Source organism: Daphnia pulicaria, chromosome 1, assembly GCF_021234035.1.
Source record: "Daphnia pulicaria isolate SC F1-1A chromosome 1, SC_F0-13Bv2, whole genome shotgun sequence".
Lineage (NCBI taxonomy): Eukaryota > Metazoa > Arthropoda > Branchiopoda > Diplostraca > Daphniidae > Daphnia > Daphnia pulicaria.
In genome coordinates this window covers 39341071-39360376 of record NC_060913.1, presented here as the reverse complement: position 1 = coordinate 39360376, position 19306 = coordinate 39341071, and the positions used below count along the sequence as shown (strand labels likewise).

At 38.8% G+C, this 19306-nt stretch overlaps 1 long non-coding RNA gene, 1 other non-coding gene and 3 pseudogenes across 2 annotated transcripts; 4 read left to right on the top strand and 1 right to left on the bottom strand.

Annotated features, from left to right (window-relative positions):
* Nucleotides 1-383: 383 nt before the first annotated feature.
* Nucleotides 384-1009, bottom strand: LOC124326266. The gene is made up of 2 exons (XR_006915524.1): nucleotides 784-1009; nucleotides 384-721 (listed from the first exon to the last, which is right to left on the bottom strand). It is a non-coding gene; the product is annotated as an uncharacterized LOC124326266 (long non-coding RNA).
* Nucleotides 1010-1931: 922 nt separating this feature from the next.
* On the top strand, nucleotides 1932-2050 carry LOC124321554 (annotated as a pseudogene).
* Nucleotides 2051-2804: 754 nt separating this feature from the next.
* On the top strand, nucleotides 2805-3026 carry LOC124322574. Its single transcript, XR_006914852.1, has one exon. It is a non-coding gene; the product is annotated as a small nucleolar RNA U3 (small nucleolar RNA).
* An 8309-nt stretch (nucleotides 3027-11335) lies between these two features.
* LOC124321942 lies at nucleotides 11336-11454 on the top strand (annotated as a pseudogene).
* Nucleotides 11455-12013: 559 nt separating this feature from the next.
* On the top strand, nucleotides 12014-12132 carry LOC124321861 (annotated as a pseudogene).
* The last annotated feature ends 7174 nt before the right edge of the window (nucleotides 12133-19306 follow it).

Below are 19306 nucleotides of genomic sequence, written 5' to 3'. Positions count from 1 at the left end.
CCGTATTCTAGCCTTGACTTAAGCACGGAATTTTTTCTTAACTTACTGTTTTTTGCTTAAAAATCCAATTTATGCTTAGATTTTCCTAAAACCGTATTCTAGCTTTTTTAAACTCACCTTTTTTGCTTAAGAAATCTTTTTAACTTGTCTTTTTAAGCTTAAGTTAGCAACTTTTTGTAATCCAACTATTTGTTGGATTACAGCGGTTATTTTCTGAAATTCCGTGCTCAAGCTAATGCTTACAGCTATTGTTGTCCTAGTTTTTAGTATTTTCAAGTGTCATTTCCCTATATATTTCCCTAAACATTGCTCGAACAACTAACTCTTATTATTTAACAAAGTTTTGAAAAAGACCAAATAATTACAATAAATCAATTATCATGTTAGTTATGGGTTATGGTTTATTGAAAAATATCTTTTTTACATACACACTATTATAAACTTGAAATTTCACTGCGTAACTAAAGCTTAAATTTTAGAACTGTCTTGAAGAGCCAGCTTTTGTTTTTCCATGGAGCGTTAAACATTTTGAAAAGCAATGGCCTTAGTTTCACTGTTCTGTGAGCCACCACCTACCAAAAAAATTAGTTAACGTAATGCTAGAATACCTGTCTTTGTCACACTTCGCATAGATTCAGCAACACTTGTGTTACCAATTAACATGCTGTGATATTTTCACTTTTTTGTATCCGGTCTTCAAGACAATGAATTAAACATAGTCCTAGACCAATTACAAGCAATAATTAAGTTATAAATACGTAATTAAAACACAATTCTAGTTACCTATCTTGCAATACATTTCTGAAACTAAATCTATTGGTCATGACAGCTTTATCTTTTGCTGCTAGGGCAATAATGCACGCAAATTGTTCACTGGGACAATAAAACACTAATTAAAAGTTTAAATTCCTATTAATTTGCATAAAAAAGTCTTGTTTACTTTCAAACAAAATTCTAGCAGACTTTGTAAATTTCCTTATGAAACTAAACAGCATCTATTATTGTACGCAATGTCATAAAACGACTTATCTTATTGGCTGCGATAAGCCCCGCCCTCTAAGAAAATAAAAAATTCTATGCTTGAAAAATCTGATCTTATGATTCGAACTTATACTAAGTTCAGAAATAAAAATAAGAAAATTTAAGCTAGAATACGTGTTTATTGAAAAGACGAACTTACATTTTTTCCTAGCTTACGTGAGAAAATTTTTTAAGAAATTTTAGTAAGTTTAAGACCAGAATTTAAGCCAAGGCTAGAATACGGCCCCCGGTCTCGTCAGCTCCCGGAAGTTAAGCTATGTCGGGTCCCGTTAGTACTTGGATGGGTGACCGCTTGGGAATACGGGATGCTGTTGGCATGGAATTATTTTATTTTTGTGAATCCAATTGAATTGAAGTGCTTTCCAAGATGGGTGATACTACATGGACTACAATGTATTATTTTGGCATTAGTTGAAAATGGAAGGAACGTATTTTTTACTGGATATTGCCTACTAGACGTCCTCAAAGCCCCTTTGATGCTGAAAGATATTTGAAACGCCGTGCGCGAAGCGCACGGCACAGCCGAGAGGCTTGTACGTTGGCGGTTTCTTCGGGCAGCCTCAGAAATACCTATACAAGATCCTAAGAAAAAAGACAGCTCTTAGATGAGCCATGCACGAAGAATCTGACAAAGGCTCTGAGATTCTTATTCAATGCAAGCTAAGTAAGGGAAGCAATCGTTAGCCTTATGACACACTGCCGAGAGGCTACTACGCTCTACGAGGCTATTACGTCGGTTGCATCTGCACACAGCTCTGGCTCTACAATATCCATGCAAGGTTGATATGGACTGTTTTGGTAAGATTAGTGTGTATTTCAAAAAGATAGATCTCAAGCACCATTAATAGATTTAAAGGCGATAATGGTCGGGTAATGGCGACTGAATTGATGTCAACGGCCAAACCACATAGAACTCACCCGGTCTCGTCAGCTCCCGGAAGTTAAGCTATGTCGGGTCCCGTTAGTCCTTGGATGGGTGACCGCTTGGGAATACGGGATGCTGTTGGCATGGTGTAATTTTATTTTTGCTCCCCAACTTAGATGAGACATGGAATATAATGTATTCTTTAGGTATTAGTTGAAAAGGGTATTGCTGGGACTTTGATTAATGATACCATATATTGTAGAACGCATGTTTGTTTGATCTCGGTAGTTTTAACGACAAAAAAAAAGATAGAGGTTTGGCTATTTTGTTGAGGCTGTTGCATGACGCCCACTCACTGGCACGATCCCACTACTGCCGAACACGGGAACTTTTGGCTGCTAGGTTTCCCTCCTGACCCACTACGCTCCTCCTTAGCTAACCTGCACCTACTAGATTCCTCTAGCAGATCCATGCTGATGTCAAGCTTAGTGCGGGCACCTGATCAACATGCGGTATCACGAAACAGGGCTCCTAAACTCAAGCCATCCACTCTACCAAGCCTCCCCGAAGCAGGATTATAGGTGCACGCCAAACACCCAGCTGATAAATGGGCTCTCAATCGATAATACATTACTGTAATAAATTGATTTGATGAGCACGCGGATTCTTTATTGTGTCCAAAATTGGTCTCGTCACTTGTTCTATAACTATTAAAGAGCTTCTCGGTGTTTCAATAAATGAACAAAATGCAAGACCTGACAATGTATGTACTGTGTGCGTCAAGTATTGCAAATCTCAATTTAATATTCCGAAATATCGATCTATGCACTGTAATTTACGCCAAAGCTCATTGATCGTACAAACCTTATTTAGAGTTCTGCAAAATAACATTGCATTTAAGATCATGCTTCACAGGATCATTTCTGTAGTATATCTTGACTTGTTTCCCACCAGAAACTTGTCTCCTTTCAACCCACGATGACGAGTTAAGACGCTGGTTTCTGAGCGTGAAACAGGCTGTGAGTGTAGCTGTCTCGACAGCATCAAACACAATCATTGAGGACCGTTTCCGTTAAATCCATGTGAAATAGCGGAAGGAAACTAGCGTGTTCAGAGTGGTTGAGATGATAAAACAAATTTAAATTCTTGAAAATCTAAAGAGATAAATCTTAATAATAATTCCAGGTATTCGTGTCCTTAAATCATCTGCTTGTATGGCAAAATAAATTGTGAAAGTGAGGTTGGTCAATTTGAGGATGTGTCATGACTTTATGATCGTATTGCATTCTTTTAGTTATTGTTATTTAATCATGATTAATTATCGTTCAGAGCTTTTGTCGTCAGGTGGCGTGGCAAAGCCATATTCTGAAAAAAAGGACCAAGTGTGATAACGAGAGTAAAATTTGCAACGCCTTCAGCGTAAATTGTGTCTCCCTTAATACAGTATGAGCATAATAAAACAAATGAAAATGAACTTTATAAGCATCAAGTGGTCGCGTCTGGAAAAATGAACAACTCAATATTTTATAGCATTTCTTGAATGTTTTGAGTGATATGAGTATATCCAAACAAACCCCAAACGACCAAAAGAGCAAAATTCAACGTCTATTTTCTTTGTATCCCCGCAGGGCTGTCAGGAAAATTCTCGAAGAAGAATCAACTGGATATTCTGGAACAAAAGAAACAGCGACTGCATTTTTGAAAAAAAACCTACTGTCAGCCAGCTCCTTCTCAGGAGCAAGTGGAGTCAGCCCGTGCTCAATTCGACCACTGTGATTGGAAACAGACGACCGATGACGACATCAGGCTACTCTCAGCTCCCCCCAGTCTTAGCGAAATCAAGCTTAAACTCGGTAAAGCTGCTAACACTGCTCCAGGAAGGGATGGCCTTGAATATCGCCACCTCCGGTCTCTTGACGGTAATGGCGAGCTCCTAGCAACCATTTACCGGGCGGTGTGGTCTCTGGGTATCCCAGCCTGCTGGAAAACATCTCGAACCGTCCCTATCTTCAAGAAAGGAGATCCCTCTGATTATGGGAACTTCAAGCCAATATCCTTACTACCAACCATGTACAAAATATTTTCGGGTATAATATCGTCCAGGATAATGGCCACCGCCACGAGACTAGGATGGATTTCTCCAGAACAAAAGGGATTCCTTCCAGGAGTTAGGGGTATCCAAGAGCACACCCACATACTCCACACTGTGATCGAGCAGGCGAAACAGTCTAAAAGGAAGCTGGTGATTGCTTGGCTCGATCTCACCAACGCATTCGGATCAATACCTCATCCGATACTGAACAGCCTGTTCGAAAGCCTCCCGATACCAGACCAACTTCGCCGCATTCTGACCGATATCTACTCAAACAACATCATGGACTTTGCCGTCGGACAAGACTCAGTTCAAATCCATCCAACAGCCGGAGTCCGACAAGGAGATCCATTAAGCAGCGTCGTCTTCAATCTGGCGGCAGAACCGATCATCAGGACAGTAAAATCAAACAACAACGGGTTCGCAGTCTACCAGTCAAGAGTGTCCACTTCGTCCTATGCAGACGACATTGCAATCGCAGGATCTTCAGTCAGCGAAATCCAGGGAACTCTCAAAGCCACCGAGAACACGGCAACCTCACTCGGCTTGAGATTTAATCCTAACAAATGCACGTCACTCACACTCATTAATGGCAATTGAAAAGGGATAAAATAAATGTAAAACAAATATAAGGAGGCAATGTAATAAAAATAAGGAAAACTTAAGACAAGGCTTTGTCTGAAACTTTTTCATGTAACAGACAAAGACATGTCTTAAGTTTTCCTTATTTTTATTACATTGCCTACTTATATTTGTTATACATTTATTTTATCCCTTTTCAATTCACAGCATAAACGTCCATACGTTTATATTCCCTTTCATAATTTTATAAAAAAAATTATGTTTTAATGGTATGGTTGACATAAAAAATTTCAGACAAAGCCATGTCTTAAGTTTTCCTTATTTTTATTACATTGCCTCCTTATATTTGTTTTACATTTATTTTATCCCTTTTCAATTCACAGCATAAACGTCCAAACGTTTATATTCCCTTTCATAATTTTCTAAAAAAATTTCTGTTTTAATGGTATATGGGTGACATAAAAAATTTCAGACACAGTCTTATCTTAAGTCGCAGAGCATATGTTGAGGGTTGCACATTTTGAGAATTTTGTTTCTTTTTATCTTAGCATTTCTTTAAAAAACTTAAACCTTAGCGTAAAGCAATTATCAAGTTTACTTCAAGATTTGAAAAAAAACATTTTTTGAAAATTCTTCCCATTTTCATTGTTGGAGCTTGGATACGTTGCTTAAAAAGTCGGTAAATTTTTAATGTGTAGATATTCACACATGGCCTCCGGCGGTAAATTTGCAGGGTAGAGGTTGTGTTGTATTGACTCCGGGGGTAAATTTGCAGGATAGAGGATATTAACGTTTTGCCTCCGGCGGTAAATTAGTAGTGTAGAATTTTTCACGCATTGCTTCCGGCTGTTTTTTTTTCAATATGTATATTCTTTAATTTTACTGTTTAGTTTTGTGTAAAATTTTTTTTTTCGCGAAATTTTGACTTGTCTGAGTCATGGCTAACAAAAGCATCCGTAAAAAAAATTTATCCTTATAAAATGTAAGGCTATAATTTCAATCGAACCATGTATCTATTTATTCCCCAGCCAGTGCTATAACCATTATGCTATTTCAGATTAAAATTTAACCATTTAACAAATATATATTGGTTTTGCGTCAACGCCGTGTTTTTTGAAGCGCGTGAAAAATTTTCTATCACGATATATCGTCGGGACTGCACCTTGGCTGCACCTATCCATCCCCTGACACGCCGTTTTTCACGATAATCGATGTAAGCGATAGTGGGCTTGAACCACCATACTTGATATCTTAAAGCCAGAGCCATAGCCACTACACCGTTAGCTGCAGTGATTGTGTAACCTTTGCTAGATTCAATTGGCCTGCGGCGGTAAATTTGTAGGGTAGAGATGTTCACGCATTGCCTGACATAGGATATTCACGCTTGGCTTCCGGCGGTAAATTTGTAGGGTAGAGAAATCCCGCACGGCCTCCGGCGGTAAATTCGCAGGGTAGAGCGGCATAGCCTCCGGCGGTATCCTTGTAAGATAGATGTGATGACGTATTGCCTCCGGTGGTAAGCTCGACCAATCACAGCGTGCGCTCACACCTACAGACAAACAAACAGACAGATACACAAACAAACTCCTCCCCATTTTAGCCCTTTGCGCTTTATAGACAAGGGACTATTATATATAGTGCTACTAAGCGAAAGGTAAACGCGAAGATTACATATGTGCGATATATTTTATTTCCAGTCAGATTTTTTTTAGATATATTTTATTTATGAGAAAATTTTTGAATGCTGAAAGTTGTTTTAGATATATATATTCGTTTTAGATCTAGCGCTATATATTAAGCGCGCATGGCGCTAAAAAATAAATTGAAATTATTTTTCGCGCGATGATCTAAATTACGCGCAATTAATTCCATCATATTATAAAAGAGAGATATAAGCGCTAAAATAAATATTTAGCGCTACATATCATACAAACATAACGCGCATCGCAATCAAGTCAATTTCTCTAATAATTTATTTGTACTTAACTTGTGAACGAAGCGCTAAATTCGTAAATTTACGAAACGCACAAGCGCTGAAATAAATAGTTTGCGCTAATAAACGCGCATCGTATCAAATATTATTAAATGGGCGCGACAATGAAAACGATTGCGGTGACTTGTCGGACGAACGCTTGTCCGTTATTTTAGTGCTTATCACGGATCCGGCCACCCATTATTTTAGCGCTAAGTGCCGCCCGTCTGCTCAGTGAACAAAAAAAAACAAAGTCAAATATTTCGCGCTAGATCTATATGGCTATCTAAGCGAGCATGGCGCTAATAACGATAAATTTTTCCTTAACTTTTGAGGGATGCGATAAATTAATCGCAATCAAGTTTAATATAGTATAATTTATGAAACGAAGATAAACCGCTATAATAAATCTTGAGCTCGAAAAATTACGAAGTCAAATAGGCTAATTCGTGCTAGATCTAGTGCTATGTAAGCGCGAATTGTGCTAATGTTTTTTTGATTAACTTGCGCACGTTGCGCTAAATTTATTCTAATTTATTTCACCCTATTATTTATGAAACGCGCAAGCACTGAAATAAATATTTAACGCTGCTTACCGCGCATCATAATCAAGTAGGCTAAATTGAACTGTCGCACTTCTGGCATATTTCCGGCTGAAATAAATTGCGCCAAATTTTGAGCATCACACGTTACTTTATCGCTAAGCGTCGCCTGTCCACTGTTTCAGAAGCTCGCTCCATGAAAATAATTACGTTAAATATTTCGCGCTAGATTTCTCGCTAATAAGCGTGCATGACGCTTATGATTTAATTAAGATTAACTTACGCACAATTTGCTATTTATTGTTATTTATTATTCTTCGCCATGAATTTTATCATAATATTAAAGAAAAAATTCAATTCTATTAAAAAAATTAATTCATATAGCTACTTAACGCGCTTCGAATTAAAGTAAATACAACGGAAGCACATCCCGCAAAGTTTGGGCTGAAATTTATTGCGGTAATATTTCGCCGTTTAATTCCGGGATTGCAGTACTGCCCCTTTGCGACTACATGAACCACATGTGTGTCGTTGCAAGCAAGCGGTAGTCTCACTAGTCTGGCCAGCACGGAATTTAAGGGTAAAATATTATTTTTAGCACTTGCTCGTTTCTTAAATTTTATGATGATATTTATCGTGCGCTATTTAGCTTATCGCAAGCAAGTTATCCAGATCATTAGTGCAATGCGCGCTTATGAGCTAGATCTAGCACGATATTTTTCAATTAATTATTTGCGCGGAGTGAGCCGCCTAAAACAGTATAGACAGGTGGTTCTTCGCTCAGAAACGGACATTAGCGCTAAAAAAGTCAAATAATTCGTGCTAGATCTAGCGCTATTTATCGCCTGTCCGCTATTTCAGGCTGCTGGCAAAGCGGAAATAACAGCATACACTTTTAAACACGTAGTAGGCTTCTAATAATTTACTTGCGCTTCACTATAGCACGCGATGCCGGATGCGCTATACTTTATCGAAAATTCATTTCGTCAGATTTATTACGAAACGCGAAAGCGATTAAATAAATATGTTATTGCGCTACCTAACGCGCATCGCACTAAAATTTAATAAACAGGCGAGACAAGGAAAACGATTGTGGCGACAGCGGTCAGACGAGTAGCACACGCACCCGTCCGTTATTTAAGCGTAATCGTCGCCCATCCCGTTCTTGGCGGCTCACTGCACGAAAAATAACGAAGTCAATTATTTCGAGCAAGAATTAGGGCTATCTTTCTAAGCGCTCATGGCGCTAATGATTTATTTGTGCTTAACTTTTGCGGGATACGCTAGACGTAGCGCTATCAAGTTCATTATATAATTTACGAAACCCGGATCCAGGTAAAAAAATATTTAGCGCGAAATATAGATTAGTCAAATATTTTGCGCTAGATCTATAGACTGGATCTAGCGCGATGTAAGCTCGCATTGCGCTTTTCATTTACTTGTGATAAACTTGTGCACGATAAGCAAAATTTAGCGCGGTTATTTTCATTATTTTATTAGCGAAACGCGCAAGCGCTAAATTAAATATTCTGCGCTACTTAAGGCTAACGCACATCGCATTTAAGTAAATTCAACAAGCGCGCTTCTCGCAAATTTTGGTTTTAAATTATAATTTGTTTTATTTATTGAGTAGCGAGGTCTCTCGGCCGTAAAGAAAAGCCGTCAACGACGGGTAGCCGATCAACCGGGACAGATCGACCGTCGTGAAACCCATAATCGGACTAATCTGTGTACGTGTCGTCGCCAGCAAGTGAATTTTATGGTTAAAATATTAGCGGGATAAATTTCATATGAAAATTGATGAGAGAGCTCGTTTAGTGTGATGCGCGTTAAGTAGCGCACAAAATTTTTTTAATCGCGAGTAAGTTATGTAGAAGAAAAAAATTAGGCTATATATCTAGCGCGATATTATTAAATTAATTATTTGTTTAGAGCGAGCCGCCCAAAACAGTAGACAGGCGGTACTTAGCGCTAAAATGGCGAACCGGCCCGCAATAATCGCTAAAAATAGACATGCGCGTGACTGTACATTTCTATACAGGCCATCAGATCAAATTACAGGCGCTCTTTTAGCCTATGTGTATGCGTCTGCAAGATGCGCAAAATTTAGCGCCATTAATTTCAAGCCAAAATTTACGAGAAGTGCGCCCGTTCATTTTACTTAAATGCGATGTGCGTTAAGTGGCGCTAAGCGTTTCGTAAATTATATGTGAAATGTATTGCACAGAATTTAGCGCATCGTGCGTGCGTTAATCTCAATTAAATCATTTTCGACAAGCGCGCTTACATAGCGCTAGATCTAGCACGAAATATTTGACTTATCGATTTTTCGCTGAAAATATTTATTTTAGCTGGTTCTCCTCGTTTCGTAAATGCTATCAATGAACTTAATTGCGCTACGTTTAGCGCAATTCACAAAAGTTAAACAAAATGCAATCATTATCGCCATGCACGCTTAGATTAATGCTAGATCTAGCACAAAATATTCAACGAAACTGTTTATTGCTGTGCGAGCCGCTTAAAACAGATGACGGATTTCGCTTAGCGCTAAAATAACGGAGGGACCCGCAATAAGCACTAAAATAATGAACGATCGTGCGCTACTCGTCTGCCCCGTGACCGTAATCGTATTCGTTGTCGCGTCCGTTTAATTAAATCGTGCGTGAATATCCTATGTTAGGCAATGCGTGAACATCTCTACCCTACAAATTTACCGCCGGAGGCCAATTGAATCTAGCAAAGGTTACACAATTACAGCAGCTGACGGTGTAGTGGCTATGGCTCTGGCTTTAAGATATTAAATATGGTGGTTCAAGCCCACTCCCGCCTACATCGTTCATCGTGAATAACGGTGTTTCAGGAAATGAGTACGCGCAGCCAAGGTACGGTCAAGACGATATAATGTGATAGAAAATTTTTCACGTAAAAAACACGGCGTTGACGCAAAAATCATGTATATTTGTTAAATGGTTAAATTACAATCTGAAATAGCATAATGGTTATAGCACTGGGATGGTAATAAAGAGATTCATAGTTCAAATTTCAGTTATAATCTTACTTTTTATCAGGATAAATTTTTTTTACGGATGCTTTTGTTAGCCATGACTCAGACAAGTCAAAATTTCGCGAAAAAAAAAAATTTTGCACAAAACTAAACAGTAAAATTAAAGAATATACATATTGAAAAAAAACAGCCGGAAGCAATGCGTGAAAAATTCTACACAACTAATTTACCGCCGGAGGCAAAGCGTTAATATCCTCTATCCTGCAAATTTACCGCCGGAGTCAATATAACACAACCTCTACCCTGCAAATTTACCGCCGGAGGCCATGTGCAAATATCTACACATTAAAAATTTACCGACTTTTTAAGCAACGTATCCAAGCTCCAACAATGAAAATGGGAAGAATTTTCAAAAAATGTTTTTTTTCAAATCTTGAAGTAAACTTGATAATTGCTTTACGCTAAGGTTTAAGTTTTTTAAAGAAATGCTAAGATAAAAAGAAACAAAATTCTCGAAATGTGCAACCCTCAACATGCTCTGCGACTTAAGATAAGGCTGTGTCTGAAATTTTTTATGTAACCCATACCATTGAAACAGAAAATTTTTTAGAAAATTATGAAAGGGAATATAAACGTTTGGACGTTTATGCTGTGAATTGAAAAGGGATAAAATAAATGTATAACAAATATAAGGAGGCAATGTAATAAAAATAAGGAAAACTTAAGACATGGCTTTGTCTGAAATTTTTTATGTCACTCATACCATTAAAACAGAAATTTTTTTAGAAAATTATGAAAGGGAATATAAACGTTTGGACGTTTATGCTGTGAATTGAAAAGGGATAAAATAAATGTATAACAAATATAAGGAGGCAATGTAATAAAAATAAGGAAAACTTAAGACATGGCTTTGTCTGAAATTTTTTATGTCACCCATACCATTAAAACATAATTTTTTTATACAATTATGAAAGGGAATATAAATGTTTGGACGTTTACGCTGTGAATTAAAAAGGGATAAAATAAATGGATAACAAATATAAGGAGGCAATGTAATAAAAATAAGGAAAACTTAAGACATGTCTTTGTCTGTTACATGAAAAAGTTTCAGACAAAGCCTTGTCTTAAGTCGGAAAGGACATGTTGGTAAGATTAGTGTGTAATTAAAAAAGATAAATCTCAAGCACAAGTAATAGATTAGAGGCGAATATGGTCGGGTAATTGCGTCTAGTTTCATGTCAACGGCCATACCACATAGAACTCACCCGGTCTCGTCAGCTCCCGGAAGTTAAGCTATGTCGGGTCCCGTTCATACTTGGATAGGTGACCGCTTGGAAATACGGAATGCTGTTGGGATGGAATTATTTTATTATTTTCAATCCAATTGAATTGAAGTGCTTCCCAAGATGGGTGATACTACATGGACTACAATGTATTCTTTTGGCATTAGTTTAAAATGGAAGGAACGTATTTTTTACTGGATATTGCCTACTAGACGTCCTCCAACCTCTTTGTTGCTGAAAGATATTTGAAACGCCGTGCGCGAAGCGCACGGCACAGCCGAGAGGCTTGTACGTTGGCGGTTTCTTCGGGCAGCTCTATCTAATCTCTCTGGCTCTGAGATCCTTATGCAACGCAAGCTAAGTAAGGGAAGCAATCGTTAGCCTTATGACACTTGGATTGTTGGCTCATTGATCGGACATCCCCGGAACGGGAAAATTAAAAATGACAGTTAGCCAAAAATAGTGGCGTTTGGAAATATTATCAAATTTTCTATTTGGTTGTCCATTGACAAATGGACTTATATGTCCTCGTTTGTTTGGCTAAGGTTGGCGTGTATTTCGAACAGAAAGTTAGCAAGCACTAGAACTAGATTTAGAGGCGAATTTGGTCGGGTAATCGCGTCTAGTTGGATGTCAAAGGCCATACCACATAGAACTCACCCGGTCTCGTCAGCTCCCGGAAGGTAAGCAGTATCGGGTCCCGTTAGTACTTGGATGGGTGACCGCTTGGGAATACGGGATGCTGTTGGCATGGCGTAATTTTATTTTTGCTTCCCAAGTTAGATGAGACATGGAATATAATGTATTCTTTAGGTATTAGTTGAAAAGGGTATTGCTTGATCTCGGTAGTTTTAACGAAAAACAAAAGATAGAGGTTTGGCTATTTTGTTGAGGCTGTTGCATGACGCCCACTCACTGGCACGATCCCACTACTGCCGAACACGGAAACTTTTGGCTGCTTGGTTTCCCCTTCTGACCCACTACGCTCGTCCTTAGCTAACATGCACCTACTAGATTCCTCTAGCAGATCCATGCTGATGTCAAGCTTAGTGCGGGCACCTGATCAACATGCGGTATCACGAAACAGGGCTCCTAAACTCAAGCCATCCACTCTACCAAGCCTCCCCGAAGCAGGATTATAGGTGCACGCCAAACAACCAGCTGATGTATTGGCTCTGAATCGATAATACATTACTGTAATATTTTGATTGGATGAGCATGCGGATTCTTTATTGTGTCAAAAATTGGTCTCGTCACTTGTTCTATAACTATTATAGAGCTTCTTGGTGTTTCAATAAATGCACGATTTGACAATGTATGTGCTGTGTGCGTCAGTATTGCAAATCTTAATTTAATATTCCGAAATATTTATCTATGCACTGTAATTTACGCCAAAGCTCATTGATCGTACGTATGGGAGCCCAAAACCGCCACTTTTTCAATGTAAATTTTTTTTTCAAATATCAATATATAAAACAGAAAAGATGTTTCTTTAAAAGATATTCTTTAAAACAAAATTCAATATAAAAACTGGTAAAAAATATAATATAAAAAACATTTAAATATAAAAACTGGTAAGAAGTATAATATAAAAAAAAGTTAATATAAAACAAAACAAAAATCAATTTAAAAACCAAAAAAAGTCAATATAAAACCCCCAAAAAGTTCAATATATAACCCCAAAAAGTTCAATATAAAAGCGGCAGCGATCTAGTGGTCAAAATAATAAATTCATGCTTCATAGCTTCAGGAAAACGACTGCGGCTGAATGCGGCGACTGGTGGTTCTTTGTCTTTCTGCCGTTGGAAGACGACTTGCCGGATGACGTGGTACTGCTGGAACTGCTAATGTCAATGCTGGAACTGCTGCTGGAGTTGCTGCTGCTGCTGCTGCTACTTTCGTGTCTAATTTTTTCAGACGCCACCAAAGTCAAAGTGTCGATCCACGGCTGGCCGTATGCCACTGGATTCGACTATATGCTTCAGATCACAAGTCATTTTAGCAGCTTGCTGGCCTGCCTTTTTCGAGTTGTGGCTGGCGGCGATGGCGGCCGGATAGTGATAATGGTCCACATTTTCCTGGTGCTCTTAGTGCATGGCGATGGCCAGCTGCCGGCTGCCACCTCTACCAACCAGGCCGTTGGCCGCACTACTGGAATCGACATCTCTTGACGTCGTGCTGGTTGAGGTCAAGGCGAACACCGTAGACGTGGTGGTCGTCGTCGACGAGACCAACAGAGGCGATGACGTCACCGCCGCCCTGGAGGATCCTGATTTCTTTTTACGTTCCCGACTCTTGTCCGTCTGCTTCCCGGTTGCAGTGGCAACCACTGACGACTTCTTGGCCTTCCAGTTTGCCACACGTAATCTTCTTCTTGCTATTTGCTTGGCCGTCGGGTTTTTCTTTCTGAGCGAAGATCGAAAGTTGGACATGCGTAATCGATTGGCGGTGACCGCCGACGGAATGTCGGCCATAAGTGACGTTCCGCTGCCGGCCTGGTTCTTGCGCGAAGCCTTGGGATTGATCTGCCGCAAGAGCGCCGTCCGGTTGGGTTGGGTGACCGTTTTCACGGCCCACTTTTTCTTCTTCCTCGTAAGCGCTGCCGACTCGTCGCTCACGACCAATCCTCTCGGACGTCGGCTGCTACTTGACGGCGTCCGAAGACTACTGCCCATAGCTCCTCTTTCCTTCCTCTAACAACAATCCGCCCGTGTGTGTCTGTCAGTGTGTACCGCCGTTGCAAAGAGCTTCAGCAGCCGTGAACGATGACCAGGCAGCACAGCCAACAAGCTTCCGGCGGCGACATTCTGATTTTCTTATTTTTCTCAAGTCAACGTTTATCAGTCGTGAAGAACAAAGGAGCGACATTTTAAAGGATAATACAACGACCTTTCGCTTATTTTTCATTCCTGGGATCAAAATCGTCCCGTTATTAACTTATCTAAACAACAATTATCCGTTATTAACTTAACAACTACATTATCTAAACACACATCTTTTGACAGAAATCTTCATCATTTAAATAAACCGCGAAATTTAAAATAAAGAAAAGAAATTGGTCGTGCGCGCCAGTCAATCACATTAGCGGTTTTTGAAAAATCCGTTTGATGGGATTGCAGCAGCGAGTGAATGCTTCCAAACTTTTCCCGGAAACAATTGAAGTACTAGTATCAAGATAATACGACGTGTCTCGACAGTAGCCAAATGCTGCACCACCGCTGCGTGGCAGATGTGTCAGCCGTGTCGTTTAGCAATCCATTATTCCTTCCGGTTGAATTTAATGCTGCACACTATCTAACGGGATGTGTGCCAAGTTTAGAGAGAGAAAGTTGGGTTGGGATGCTCTACTTTACTACTGAGGTTAAGCTATACAAGATTCCTTCGGTAATATCCTTCGGTAATTTTTTTAAACGTTAAAGAGACAGAAAATAAAGGTTATGGTAGATTAATACATACTATAACGTTTGGAAAATTCTGTTTCCCTTTATTCTCTTTCATAATTGATTATTTATAACTAATTGACTAATAATCTGTTAATATTATGAGTGGTGCGACTTAGGGGTGGCGGAGGCTTCGCCCCGCCACCCCACGTCGCACTTCATGTTTAGATTAAGTTATAGTGACATTTATTACTATAGTAACATGGAATTGGAAAAATTATTAGTTACATATTAACTATAAAGAAATGGATGTGCTCTTATAGCAGTTAGATTAAACCACCGCTTAAAAAAATCTTAATTCAGGCATATAACCTAAGTGTTTTACGACCGGTTCCAAAATCGATACCGATGGTAGCGTCGCTAGCGATATTACTATAGCTTTACTTTGTCTTTCGTTACATTGTTTGGTGTACACACCAACCACCACGCTTTCCCTTAGACCTTATGTAAATGTTGGTCTAATGGATAGCAACCCGGGCTGCCACTTATATGGTTCGAAGGTTCGAATCTCAATGAAGTCATTGAAGAAATTTAAATTTGTAACTTTTGAAAAATTACACTTAAAAAACTCTCGGAGGTAAATGGAAGTGGAAGATCGGTGGTAACTCTTCACGACCCGCCAAAAGATCTTGATGACTGTGGAGAGGACAAGGGAAGAAGAGAGAGATGACCCAGAGCTTCAAAATGAGTATGATCAAACATTTTTAAAATGTTCTTCAACTTCTTGGTTGATGACTAACTGTTAAAAAAAAGGGAATAGAAATTTTACTTGATCAAAAAATTTATTAAAATCAAGATCATCATTTATTAAAAACAGTAAACAAAAAGAGGCAATAATAAGAACAATAAAGACGAAATCGAACAAGAACAATAAAAATCAAATCAAGTATCATCAAAATATCAATATCATATAATCAAAACTTGTCTTGCTAGGGAAGATTCAAACTTTTTTTCTTTTTGTTTACACTGCTGAGCACTCACTGCACTGACAGTTGGAAGGTTAAGCAAACAAAAGCGAATTCACTGCCTAGGATTCGGCAACCAGCTAGGTAACAAATACGCAAATTAAATTTTTAAAACAGTAATGAAAACAAATGAAAACCCCGTTACGCCATGTATCAAATTTTGACAGAATTATGTACAAAATTTGGTGACGATTGGTCATTCAGGGAAGAAACGTATAAAGGATAACTAAATGGACATTAAACCCTCTGAATTTCACTACTAGCTACTACTACCCTACCCCCTATACCCCACACCCTATATTGTTAAGGACCTTCGTATATAAATATACCTCAGGGATAAGTATATACAGGATGCTACCACCACCAAGGAGATGGTATCGATCGAATGATGTTCTCTTTCTGTGTGTGCTATATAGACTTGTGCCAAAGCAGTTGGCAAGTTGGAAAAGTGAATGTTGTGTGTATTAGCTCTCCTGTATATTATATTCAGCGCAATGTGTGTGTTCGGGAGCAGTTCGGAAGCGAAAAAGAAGTTGGGAGGAGTTCTATCGGATCGATAAGAGAATATAACCGCCCCCCCCTGAAAATAAAAAGTCGACCAAGAAGAAGAAGCCAACCAGCATCCAGCCAATCAGCAGCAGCAGCATCCTCCAATCAATAATCGAATGCAATCTGCTCTGTCCTCGTCTATGCATGATCCTCTGTCAATATCTGTTAGAAACTGCTGTTGTCCCTTTTATTTTTCTATTTCCTTTTATTTCCTCCCAACAGTACCACCCAGCAACCCCTTTTTCTTTATGACTCCAAGGTGGCGGCTGCTCCGGTGCTAAAAGTTCATAAAGTCACGATGCAATTATCCGTGACGGGAGAGAGATCTCGATTCCCGGCCGTCTTTTACATCATCCGCTCGGTTATGAGGATGGAATAAAGAAGAAATTTGCCTTCATTTTCTGTCATAACCACCAAAGTTTTCAATCGTGCAAATAAAAAGGGAGGTTTAAACGTGAGATACGGCGACCCTGCGTGTACATTTTCCCGGTGATCACGAGATGCCGTTCCCGAACACTTTTTCCTTCTTCTTCTTCTTCTTTCGTTTTCTTCTTTCTGTGTAATCTACCGCTGTGTAAGCGCGTATGACGCTAGTAATTTACAACTACGATGCGCTAAATTTAGCGCAATTCGTTTTATTATATAATTTTCGAAACGCGCACGCGCTTAAATAAATTGTTAGCGCTACTCTATGCGCATCGCAAAACACAAACTTTATCTTCAATGTACATACGGAGATAGCCACAAAGATTGAGCAAGTCGTTCTACAAAGATCTTTTTCTTATTTACAGACTTACTGTAATTGCGTTGATTTGCGTTGATGTGCGCTTTAAAGTTCCCTCGCTTTAGGCCGGATACCTTTCAGGCCATGCACGAGTCATTCATTCAGGGCCTGAAAGACAGTTCTTTTCAGGCCAGTGGCGCTAGTAGTATGCTTCTGGTAAGCATAGCGCGCCACCGCTGCACAAACGATTTAAAGCCAAATTCTGTTTCTCTCACATGTTCAGCCGCGTGGTCGCAGAGCACCAGAGAGGAGGTGCTGAAGTTTTTTTAAGTTATTTTTTCTTGTTTTTCGCCCTGGATACCAAATTGATTATTGTGAACTCAAATGTATTTTTTTTATTGTGAAGTCGGATTTGGCTGAATTGTATGGTCATCCAGATGCTGGGGTAGTGCCCATTTTTTAAATTTATTTTTGGTTGAGACCTACCGGTTTTGTCAACTAAAAATCATTGAGAACTTTGCAGTTGTGTAGGGACTGCGAATAACCTTTGCGAACTGAAATATGACTAAGACTTCTTACAATTAGTACTGCGGACAAGATTTACAATTACAAAAGAATTGTGAAATTTTCTCTTGTGTTTTTGAAAGTTCCTTGGGGACCCTATTTTATGTTTCGGAAATATGTGTCATTTCATTGCAATTAATTTTTACTATAGATATATTGTCATGAGTGAGATATTTTTCAACTAAAAGCCAAAGAGTACTTAACTTCTGCTGGGACTGCAAATAACCTTTTGTAATTTAAATAGAACTTCAAATTTTTACTATTAGCTTAGTAGGGTTCGTCGGAAGAAAAATCGTGACAAATTTTGCACAAGAAGAAATCCTTGTATCCCTTATCATTTTTCTCTATGAAAAACATGTGCATGAATTCGAATTTCCGAATTTCCCCTGTACGAATTGCGAAAACTTTAGTTAAATTTAGTTACTAGAAATAGTGGTCTTAGCAGATGTCTTCGTCCATTTCCCACGTTGTGCCTCCTCACAGTCGAGAATTTCTCCCCCCCCCCCCAATAATTTTTTTTTGCGACCACGATCTTCTAGAGAGTCCTGGCCTTGGGGAAGTTTATCGGGTAGACGGGCCTGGCCTAGGTGACAGGGATCGTCTAAATGGTCCCGGATTTGTTGATCCCGCAGGTGGAGACGGGCTTGGTGAAGATGCCTTTGATTTCCTGGCCAATGGTGGGGAATTCATCCTTCTTGACAAATTTACTCGCGAATACGGGGAATATAAAAAAAATTCATGTTATTGATCGTGCCGTAATTAATGAGTTTTTTTTACTTGGCGTAGGTTCCGCAAATAGTGCCCCTCGTCCGCGTGTTCTACATAGAGATATATGGCCCCGACGAATTACCTAACGTACTGAGATGACCACGGGCCCTACCTACAGATAGAAGCGCATGGTCTCTAGGATCATCGTCAAATAAGATAGATTGGCCACGGTTGGGGTAATTTAGAAGCGGGGTTATATCCTCATCGGGGGGGGGGGAGGTCGCAGGATAGGTTGCTCTATATTAAGACTTACTTGTCTCACTGCTGCTGTAAATATATTGTTATTTTGAGTTTTAAAATAAATGAAAAAATTACTACTTTCTGTAGCAGCGGGTGCTATCACCATTGGAAATTTCACAAGGAACAACGTCGGAGACTATTCCATCGTAGATTATCTTATAGAAAAAGGAATTGAATGAAACTTTTTGCGATGAGGGCAAGCTAATTCCTTTCCCCCCCCAGATGATTTATAATTGAAATTTTCTAAAAAAGGTGATACATTATTAACGAACATATGAACATATGAATACTGAACCCTCATTAATGTAGATCGAATGAAAGTTAATTGGTACCGAATGTTAAATAATACTGAAAACATGTTTAAATATTTCTACTACTTTCATCTTAATTTATACGCTAAAATTGAATTAAATGAAGAAATATCTATAAATTAACTTCCAAGTAGTGGAAATATTTCAAGAAGTTTACAGGAATATTGAACATTTGGTACTAATTATTTTTTATTCAATCTACATAAATTAGGGGTCAGTATTCATATTGATTTCTTCCATAAACAAAATATATTCGTAATAGAAATTAATATGATAGCACATTTGCAAAAAATATGTGTTTCAGAATTCTCCTTTGCAAACATTTCTCTTACAACAGAAAATTACTTTTGTAATGAATTCCATT